Source organism: Bufo gargarizans, chromosome 2 (assembly GCF_014858855.1).
Source record: "Bufo gargarizans isolate SCDJY-AF-19 chromosome 2, ASM1485885v1, whole genome shotgun sequence".
Lineage (NCBI taxonomy): Eukaryota > Metazoa > Chordata > Amphibia > Anura > Bufonidae > Bufo > Bufo gargarizans.
This window is the reverse complement of record NC_058081.1, coordinates 51956607-51967946: the sequence shown is the minus strand read 5'-3', so window position 1 is coordinate 51967946 and position 11340 is coordinate 51956607.

Genomic DNA, 11340 nt, shown 5'->3' with positions numbered 1-11340 from the left:
TATTTTCTGAAAGTGGATGCCAGGATTTACCCCCGCATTGGGAATATGATTGTCCCATCGCAAGAAAATTTAGACTAGAACCTTCAGGATCACAGGTGCATATCCATGAAGCAAACATAATTACAAAAAACAAAATGGCTGCACACCGTTATATATACAAACAATAGAGCTAAGAAATGGGGGTCATTCTAGATAAAAGTGGTACAATACCGACTATGAGTAATGAAAGCTCTTAGCAAACATACGTGTCGGGCCCATCTACCAGGCGTCAAGGTGGCTTCCGCAGATGGGTCCTATTAAAGGAGATATTAATTATTGCTATTTATGCCAATCTAAATAATTAATATTCATAAATAGGCGTGTCGTCTAGTGATGCCTCCGCCTATTTATGCCTAAATTGTACAAATCACTACTGATTACCTTACTCTACACTGAACTGCCTACGTCTATTGCTGCGGCGCCTATTACAATAAGAGACCACACACGGTTATTAAATCAAAGGTATTTATTAAAACACTGTGGGTAACAGCGAGTGGCTGGCCATTAAGTTGGCTTTTGATTGTATTTTAAACTATTGTATAATAAACCATTTATATTTTTGCATAGACGCTTGTACCCTGTTTTACTGATTGCACAAAATAATCAGGTTCTCGATGAAACTCTTTTTGAGATGTTTATGTCCATCTCGCGGATCAATATCATTTGCATATTTATTTATTTTTTCGTTATTTTTATTTATTTATATATAAAGCATTTGCTTTATATACCCGATACTGTGCACGCACTAAGGTGATACATGCTCGGCCCTCCGGATCTCTACTTCCGTTGCCCATCCCGTCCAGACCATGGACTCACTTATCCATGAATCTTATCACTGATCTGCCTAATTCTTCAGGAAAGACAGTTATTCTGGTAGTAGTCGATCGCTTTAGAAAAATGGTGCACTTTATAATGCCTGGCCTACCTAATGCTAAAACACTTGCACAAGTGTTTGTTGACAACATTGTGAAACTCCATGGCATTCCCTCTGACGTGGTCATGGATCGTGGGACTCAGTTTGTTTCCAGATTCTGGAAAGCGTTCTGTACTCGACTGGGGGTACAACTGTCCTTTTCTTCCGCTTTTTGCCCTCAGTCAAACAGACAGACGGAGCGCGCTAATCAGAGTCTGGAGACTTATTTGAGATGTTTTGTCTCTGAGAACCAGGAGGAGTGGTCTTGGTTTTTGGAACAGTTTGCCATAAATAATCGTAGACAGGAGTCCACTGGGAAGTCGCCATTTTTTAGGGCATATGGGTTTCACCCGCAGTTTGGCACATTCTCTGGTTCGGATACTTCCGGTATCCCTGAGGAGAAACGTTTTTCGTCATCATTGTTATCTACATGGTGGAAAATTCAAGATAACATGATGAATATGGGCAACAAGTATAAACGTGTGGCTGACAGGAAACGTATGAAAGGTCTCGGACCTAAGAGTGGGTGATTCTGTGTGGCTGTCCACAAGAAACATTAAGTTGAAGGTACCTTCTTGGAAGTTGTTTCCAAGATTTATTGGTCCATATAAGATCACTGCCATTATTAATCCTGTAGCTTTTCATCTTGAACTCCCTCAGGCCCTAAAAATTCATAATGTGTTTCATAAATCTTTGTTGAAGAGATAAGTTGAACCTTTGGAGCCGTCTTCCTTGCCACCCACTCCTGTCATGGTGCACTGTAGTTTGGAATTTCAGATCGCCAAGATAATTGACTCTTGAGTTCTCTGTAGATCTCTTCAGTATCTTATTCACTGGTAGGGTTATGGACCAGAGGAGAGGATGTGGGTACCGGCATCTGACGTGAATGCCAGTCAATTGGTGAAAGCTTTTCACAGGTCTCTTCTGGATAAGGTGGGTCCTGGGTGTCCGGAGGTCACTCATAGAAGTGGGGTACTGTCACGGACGTTACCGCAACAGGTGGCAGGAGATCGGTGAGACTGGCAACACATGGTTTGATCTGACATGTTTTCCGTTTGGATCAAATGATGTCTGTGTTATTTCTGGTGCTTGCCACACCTTCTTTCCACAGGTGTGGCTATTATGGTCATTTAACCACCTCCCGACCGCTGTACGCACCGATGCGTCCGGGAGGTGGTTGTTTAGTTCCTCCTGGACGCATCGGCGCGTCCTCTCGCGAGACGCGAGATTACGTCACAGCCGACCCGCGCATGCGCATCGCGGGCCGGCATTTCGCAGAAGACTATTTCGTCAGCAGCCTGCCGGCCACGATCATTGGCTGGCAGGCTGCTGATTTTTAAAAAATCCAATCAGCAGCCATATAACCCCACATATTAGTAAATATGATGGGGTTATATGGCTGCTGTGCTCCTCTGCTCCTTCTTTTGGTCGGTTGGTTCCAGCAGAGGAGCAGAGGAGCACATCTTTACTGTGAGTACCCACCACACCACATTTAGCCCCCAGATCACCCCAATTAACCCTTTGATCACCCCTTTTATCCCCCCCTGTCAATCACTAGTGAAAGGAAAAAAGTGATCAGTGTAAACTGTCACTTTTTTTTTTCACTGTTATTGACCGTTAGGTTTTAGGTATAGTTTAGGTCCCTTGGTTAGGTAGTTAGCGATCAGTTAGCGCCCAGCCCACCGCACCGCAGTCACTGATTCGCTGATTAGCGTATCGCTAATCAGCATTTGTACTTTTATAGTATCTGAAAGTGATCAAAACTGATCACGGTCAGATCTATAATAGTACTAGTGTCACTTTAGTTCGCCCTCCACCCAAAACGCAGTGTTTGCCCGATCAGGCCTGATCGGTCGCCCACACGTGCGTTCGCCCACGCCCGCCCCACCGCAGTGACAAAAAATTATTTTTTTTTTGATCACTGCACATTCACTTTACACGCACTGCGGCGATAAAAAAATCAGTTTTGATATTTTTTATCAACCGCAGCAGCCTCCGGTACTTCGCTAGCCTCCCCTTTGTAAGACAGGCTTGCTTTTTTTTTCTTGGGTAGTCTCAGGGAATACCCCTAAATTTAGTTGCCCACATGTCAAACAGGGGGTATTCCTCTGAAGAGGCCTACAGGCTTCTGACCCAGTCGGATGAGGAGTGGGAACCCTCATCTGATGAATCCAGCGGGTCAGAATACGAACCTGTAGAAAGCAGTGGCAGTCTGACCCAAAGTTCGGACGAGGAGGCTGAGGTCCCTGATACCACCAGGCGTACCCGGCCCCGTGTCGCTAGACCGCAGGTTGCGCAGGATCCGCTTCAAGAGCAGCAGAGTGGGGCTGGTGCTGTCGGATTACGTGGTGAGGCATACACCAGCAGCCCAGCCCTTCCTGGACCTAGTACCAGCACTGCTGTTTAACCTGGTGAAGTAGCGAGCACCAGAAGGGCAGTTGAAGCTGGTACGGTGGCACATGCAGTAGTGACCCCGTCGCAGCCACCGCAAAGACGTGCCCGTAGAGCCCCTAGAATCCCAGAGGTGCTGGCAAACCCCGATTGGCAGTCCCCAACTTCAGCCGCACCCGTTGTTTTCCCTTTCACCGCCCAGTCTGGAGTTCGGGTCGAGACGGCTCAGATCGGTTCGGCCCTGGGATTTTTTGAGCTGTTCTTGACTGCGGAGCTTTTAGACTTAGTCGTGGCAGAGACAAACCGGTATGCCACACAATTTATCACCGCTAACCCGGAAAGCTTTTATGCCCAGCCTTTCCGGTGGAAACCAGTCCAAGTTTCCGAATTTAAAACTTTTCTGGGCCTCCTCCTCAACATGGGCCTGACAAAAAAACATGAATTGCGGTCATATTGGTCCACGAACCCGATTCATCACATGCCCATGTTCTCTGCTGCCATGTCCAGGACACGATTTGAGGTCATCCTGCGTTTCCTGCACTTTAGCGACAACACCGCCTCCCGTCCCAGGGGCCACCCTGCTTTTGACAGGCTCCACAAAATTCGGCCCCTCATAGACCATTTCAACCAGAAATTTGCAGATATTTATACCCCAGAGCAAAACATCTGCGTAGACGAGTCCCTAATACATTTTACCGGGCGCCTTGGCTTCAAACAATACATCCCAAGCAAGCGCGCCCGGTATGGGGTCAAATTGTATAAGCTCTGTGAAAGGGCCACAGGCTATACCCACAAATTTCGGGTCTATGAGGGAAAAGATCAGACCCTGGAGCCGGTCGGTTGCCCTGACTACCTGGGGAGCAGTGGGAAGACAGTTTGGGACTTGGTGTCACCCTTATTCGGCAAGGGGTACCATCTTTATGTGGACAATTTTTACACAAGTGTGGCCCTCTTTAGGCATTTGTTTCTAGAACGGATTGGCGCCTGTGGTACCGCGCGGGCTTCCCCCAACGGCTCGTTACCACCCGTCTTGCAAGGGGGCAGAGGGCCGCACTGTGTAACGAAGAACTGCTCGCGGTGAAATGGAGAGACAAGCGTGACGTTTACATGCTCTCCTCCATTCACGCAGACACGACAATCCAAATTGAGCGAGCAACCCGTGTCATTGAAAAGCCCCTCTCAGTCCACGACTATAACCTCCACATGGGAGGGGTCGACTTCAATGACGAGATGTTGTCTCCGTATTTAGTTTCCCGACGCACCAGACGCTGGTATAAGAAGGTGTCTGTATATTTAATTCAATTGGCTCTGTACAATAGTTTTGTTCTCTACAGTAAGGCTGGGAGAACTGGATCCTTCCTCAAATTTCAGGAAGAGATCATCGAGAACCTCCTGTATCCAGGAGGTTCCGTGGCCCCATCCACCAGTGTAGTTAGCCGTCTACACGAGCGACATTTCCCCAATGTCGTTCCTGGTACCTCAACCCAACAGTCACCCCGAAAAAGATGTCGTGTCTGTAGCAGGAGTGGAATAAGGCGTGACACCCGCTATTTCTGTCCTGACTGTCCGGACCACCCTGCCCTATGCTTTGGAGAGTGTTTCCGGAAGTACCACTCACAGGTACACTATTAGCATAGGGATCATCTCACCAGGACAGGCACACAGGGCTATTAGGGCCCATTCACTCACAGCTGCTGCAAACGTCTCCTTTCACATGGGACAAAGTGCATAACGCACTTCGCCACATCTTTGGGCGATTTGCGCTTTGCACATTGACCCATGGGGAAGGAGAGGTTTGTTCTATAAAGGTAAAAAAACAAAAAAAACAGGTAAGCAAACAGGTTAATGTTTAGTTCCAAAAGTTAAAGTTTATATGTTCTGTTCCAAAGTTAATAAAATTATTGCGTTGTGGCCTGGTTTTTTCTTTTTTTTTTTTTTTTTGTCTTTTTACCTTCCAGGTGGACCAACCGATCGACCAGCTGCAGCACCGATGTGCATTCTGACAGAAGCATTGCGCTGCTGTCAGATTACACGCAAGTCGGTGTATGCGGCGCTGCAAGACGGGATTTTCTCCTCTGCAGTGACAGATACGTTTGCCAAGGCATACGAGCTGAGGAGGAGGCGGCGTTCCTATGCTTTGGCAAACACTTTGTATATATATATAAAAAAATAAAAAATCCCGGCAATGATTTATTCATCCACATCGATTGATGTGAATGGAGAAATCTGGTTTGCCAGGGCATACGAGCTAAGTGGGTATGGATGTTGGGCGGAGCTCCTATGTCCTGGCAGACGCCTTTCCCCTCCATTTTTTTTTTTGGGCAGAGATTTTTTCATCCACATTGATCGATGCGAATGAAGAAATCTGTGCCGTTCATTTTTTTCTTTCAGCCCAGAGGCTGAACGGAAAAAAAAATCTCATTACCTGTATGCTCAATATAAGGAGAATAGCAGAAACTCCTAATGCTGGCCATACATGTAATGATTGCGGAGACCCTCAAATGCCAGGGCAGTACAAACACCCCACAACTGACCCCATTTTGGAAAGAAGACACCCCAAGGTATTTGCTGAGGGGCATATTGAGTCCATGAAATATTGAAATTTTTGTCCTAAGTTAGCGGAAAGTGAGACTTTGTGAGAAAAAACAAAAAAAAATCAATTTCCGCTAACTTATGCGAAAAAAAATAAATTCTATGAACTCGCCAGGCCCCTCATTGAATACCTTGGGGTGTCTTCTTTCCAAAGTGGGGTCACATGTGGGGTATTTATACTGCCCTGGCTTTTTAGGGGCCCTAAAGCGTGAGAAGAAGTCTGGGATCCAAATGTCTAAAAATGCCCTCCTAAAAGGAATTTGGGCCCCTTTGCGCATCTAGGCTGCAAAAAAGTGTCACACATCTGGTATCGCCGTACTCAGAAGAAGTTGGGGAATGTGTTTTGGGGTGTCATTTTACATATACCCATGCTGGGTGAGAAAAATATCTTGGTCAAATGCCAACTTTGTATAAAAAAATGGGAAAAGTTGTCGTTTGCCAAGATATTTCTCTCACCCAGCATGGGTATATGTAAAATGACCCCCCAAAACACATTCCCCAACTTCTCCTGAGTACGGCGATACCAGATGTGTGACACTTTTTTGTTGCCAAGGTGGGCAAAGGGGCACATATTCCAAAGTGCACCTTTCGGATTTCACCGGTCATTTTTTACAGATTTTGATTGCAAAGTACTTCTCACACATTTGGGCCCCTAAAATGCCAGGGAAGTATAACTACCCCACAAGTGACCCCATTTTGGAAAGAAGACACCCCAAGGTATTCCGTGAGGGGCATGGCGAGTTCCTAGAATTTTTTATTTTTTGTCGCAAGTTAGTGGAATATGAGACTTTGTAAGGAAAAAAAGAGAAAAAAAAAAAAATCATCATTTTCCGCTAACTTGTGACAAAAAATAAAAAATTCTAGGAACTCGCCATGCCCTTCACGGAATACCTTGGGGTGTCTTCTTTCCAAAATGGGGTCACTTGTGGCGTAGTTATACTGCCCTGGCAATTTAGGGGCCCAAATGTGTGAGAAGTACCTTGCAATCAAAATGTGTAAAAAATGCCCTGCAAAATCCGAAAGGTGCACTTTGGAATATGTGCCCCTTTGCCCACCTTGGCAGCAAAAAAGTGTGACACATCTGGTATCGCCGTACTCAGGAGAAGTTGGGGAATGTGTTTTGGGGTGTCATTTTACATATACCCATGCTGGGTGAGAAAAATATCTTGGTCAAATGCCAACTTTGTATAAAAAAATGGGAAAAGTTGTCTTTTGCCAAGATATTTCTCTCACCCAGCATGGGTATATGTAAAATGACACCCCAAAACACATTCCCCAACTTCTCCTGAGTACGGCGATACCACATGTGTGACACTTTTTTGCTGCCAAGGTGGGCAAAGGGGCACATATTCCAAAGTGCACCTTTCGGATTTCACCGGTCATTTCTTACACATTTTGATTGCAAAGTTCTTCTCACACATTTGGGCCCCTAAATTGCCAGGGCAGTATAACTACGCCACAAGTGACCCCATTTTGGAAAGAAGACACCCCAAGGTATTCTGTGAGGGGCATGGCGAGTTCCTAGAATTTTTTATTTTTTGTCGCAAGTTAGTGGAATATGAGACTTTGTAAGAAAAAATAAAAATAAAAAATCATCATCATTTTCCGCTAACTTGTGACAAAAAATAAAAAGTTCTATGAACTCACTATGCCCATCAGCGAATACCTTAGGGTGTCTACTTTCCGAAATGGGGTCATTTGTGGAGTGTTTGTACTGTTTGGGCATTGTAGAACCTCAGGAATCATGACAGGTGCTCAGAAAATCAGAGCCGTTTCAAAAAGCGGAAATTCACATTTTTGTACCATAGTTTGTAAATGCTATAACTTTTACCCAAACCATTTTTTTTTTGCCCAAACATTTTTTTTTTATCAAAGACATGTAGAACTATAAATTTAGCGAAAAATTTATATATGGATGTCGTTTTTTTTGCAAAATTTCACAGCTGAAAGTAAAAAATGTCATTTTTTTGCAAAAAAATCGTTATATTTTGATTAATAACAAAAAAAGTAAAAATGTCAGCAGCAATAAAATACCACCAAATGAAAGCTCTATTAGTGAGAAGAAAAGGAGGTAAAATTCATTTGGGTGGTAAGTTGCATGACCGAGCGATAAACGGTGAAAGGAGTGTAGTGCCGAAGTGTAAAAAGTGGCCTGGTCATTAAGGGGGTTTCACCTAGCGGGGCTGAAGTGGTTAACCATCTCTATTTATAGTTGCTTCTCCCACAATGCTGTGCAGTTTATAGCTTCTGTTTGGACCTTTTGGATAGATTGTGGTTGGATCTAGGCTAAGTTCCTGGTGCTTCCATTGCTCCTTTAAAGTTAAGTCTTTCCTTTCCCTTTTGTATGGGTTCTGTGTGTTAAATTTCCCTATTGTTTATATTAGGCCTGAAGGAGACTCCTGTTCTCCCTTCCTTTTGGAGGAACAGGTAGTCTCGTCCCTGCCATTAGAACCAGGGTCCTATACGGCTTGATAGGATTCTAGATATCCCTGCGTATGAACTCGCCTACCTTTGGGGTCTGTTCATACTAGTAGTCAGTCAGGATTTTAGTTAGGGTTTTCACTAAGAGGTGTCTATTTTCCTTCCCTAGTTCTCAGGCCTGATTCCCTGTTCCCCCCTTCCCTCCTATGCTCGGTGTGGTGTTTCCCTCCCACATGGAAACGTGATATCCTGACTGTGACTGCAGCCACAGGGCACCGTCAGATTGCAACGTAACCCGACGTATGGAAACGTTACAGTTGAGCCTACCGCCAGGATGTATATGGCAGTGTGGTGGTAAGCAAGAGGTTAACATAATGTGCATTAATTGCAGCCATATTCTGATTTAATTATTCTGCAGGGGGCGCTACAAATATAAGCAACACAATTCAGGAAGCCCATACAGCTGGTCAAGGAGGTGCAAACATTAACAAAGAGGTTTCATTTTTGACACCCTCTTTGGTTACATCTATTCAAGCATTGTCCAGCATTATAACATTTCTTCCCTAAACCAGTGTTTTCCAACCCGTGTGCCTCCAGCTGTTACAAAACTACAACTCCCAGCATGCCCGCACAGCCAAATGCTGTGCGGGCATGCTGGGAGTTGTAGTTTTGCAACAGCTGGAGGCACACTGGTTGGGAAACACTGCCCTAAACAGCGCCACACCTGCCCACAGGTTGTGTTTGGTATTGCAGCCCAACCCCATTCACTTCAAGCAGAGCTGCGATACCAGACATGGACACATGTGGCAGTGTTTTTGGATGACAACAGCCTATTTTTTCTAATCCTACACAACCAATCTAATGGTCAGTAAACCCTCCTGTATCTTAAGAACACAAGTCCATCGGGTTGTAGTTACTTCCAAGAGGTTATCAAGTCCATGAGTCTGGTCAATTTGAAGAAGGTGGGTTGATCCACTGGGTCAAAGATCAGAGCACCCCTAAATACTATCAGGGGCAATCTGTGCCCATTTTTTTTAAATAAAGGTAAACACTTTTGAAGTCAGGGACCATCTTATTGGAAATGGTGTAACTGAAGGGTTCCTCTCTAGGGCCACCATCTATTAGCTAGAGCAAAACGCCGCCTCGAAGGGAGGCCCTGCCTTTACAGTACCCCATCCGTCCCTTTGTTGTTAAAGGGCACCATGGTAGGTCTGCAAGTGGATCAAAAGATGAAAATGTGGAGGAGCACAGTGGGTCATTAGGTTTCCTACAACCTAGTTACTCATTGAAACACAGAAAATTATTCCGACACCCTACGGTCAACTGAGAAATCCAGCTTTTGTTCGGTTGAAACATCGTGACTTTTTAAGATAGACCTAGTTGACCCTATTCTCTGTTAAAAAAATAAATAAATTTTAAGAGACTTTGGCCTTACCTTGGTTGACTCTTTATTTCTAGAGTTCTATTCGACATAGACCCACCCTTATGCTGTTTTTGTCATTCTCTGGCTCAACACACGTGGTCTTCATGGTCTATCTGCTTTGTTTTACCCTCAGGTTACAGTCACATATTTTTGGAATAAAACAGTAGCGGATTGCAATGAGCAAAGAAAACCTTGACCAATTCAGTTCATCCTGTTGGGATCCAGCCCAATAATAAAAAAAAAAAAAGATCCTACACAGAATAAATATTTGGTGGTGCTTTCTCGTAAGTACATATCATAGATCCAGTTCTTCTGTCTTCCAGAGGTCTCCCAAAACATCTGTATTTCCTAGGCTACTTCCACACTTGTGGTAGCCTTTTCCGGCAGGGGCACAGCCTGCCAGGTCCATGCTACCGAAAGTCCACCGTGCTGGCGGAAGTCCGCTCCGGTCCCATTTACTATAATGGGGATGGGCCAGAGGTCTGGCCGCAGCACAACAAACATGCCGAGAAACGCCAGACAAATACCACAGCGTGTTGTAGTTTTATTTCGTCCGCCTCTCGGCATGTTTGCCGTGCTGTGGTCGGACCTCCGGATTATAGTGAATGGGGCCGGAGCGGACTTTTGCCAGCACGATGGACTTGGGGTAGCATGGACCTGGCAGACTGTTCCCCTGCCGAAAAGGCTACCACAAGTGTGAAAGTAGCCTAAGAAATACAGATGTTTTGGGAGACCTCTGGAAGACAGAAGAACTGGATCTATGATGGGCCGTCCCCATTATAGTGAATGGGGCCGGAGCAGACTTGCGGTAGCACAAATCGGGCAGGCTGCTCCCCCGCCTGAACAGACTACCACAAGTGTTAAAGTAGCCTTAGAGTTCTCTTCGGCTAAAGAATTTTTTGAGGTTTTAGAAGACATTTGTTTATTATGTATGTTTGAAAATCTTCACCAGATTGGTTTTTGGAGTGAATGTCACCAGAAGCAGTTGGCTTCCCCTCGCCCTGTGGTGCCTCACTACTCTTTCCAGCTTCCACGAGGCTGGCCATGCACATTAGATAACTACATAAAAAGCAGAACGATGAACTCACCTGATACCGTGAACTTTATGTTGAGGAGCTCAAAACTGCAGGGCTGGCTCCCAGCGATACATCCTAAATTCCGGGGGTATCGGCGCGTGGCTAAAATTCCAAGTCTACTATGTCTTAGGACACATACAACAAAATGAAAATACAACTGCCTACGAGCTTCGAGTGCACGTGAAACGCGTAGGATTTTGTATTTTGATATAGACTTGGAATTTTTGTCAAATGCCAATTCCCCAGTATTTTGGATACATGAAATAACTGCTGGATGAACTACAGCTGTTCCATCAGTCCCTCAGCATGAAGGGGCAGAGGGGACAACCCAAAGCTAGAAGCCTCTGGCGGACTATTCTCTCCCTGAGAACAGAAGGATCAGCCATGTTGATCTGGACACCCCCGATACACATTAAACGGCCGTCCCATCCTGGAGAAATCCCTTGACTTCTTCAGTACATGAAATTATGATCAACCCGATAGGA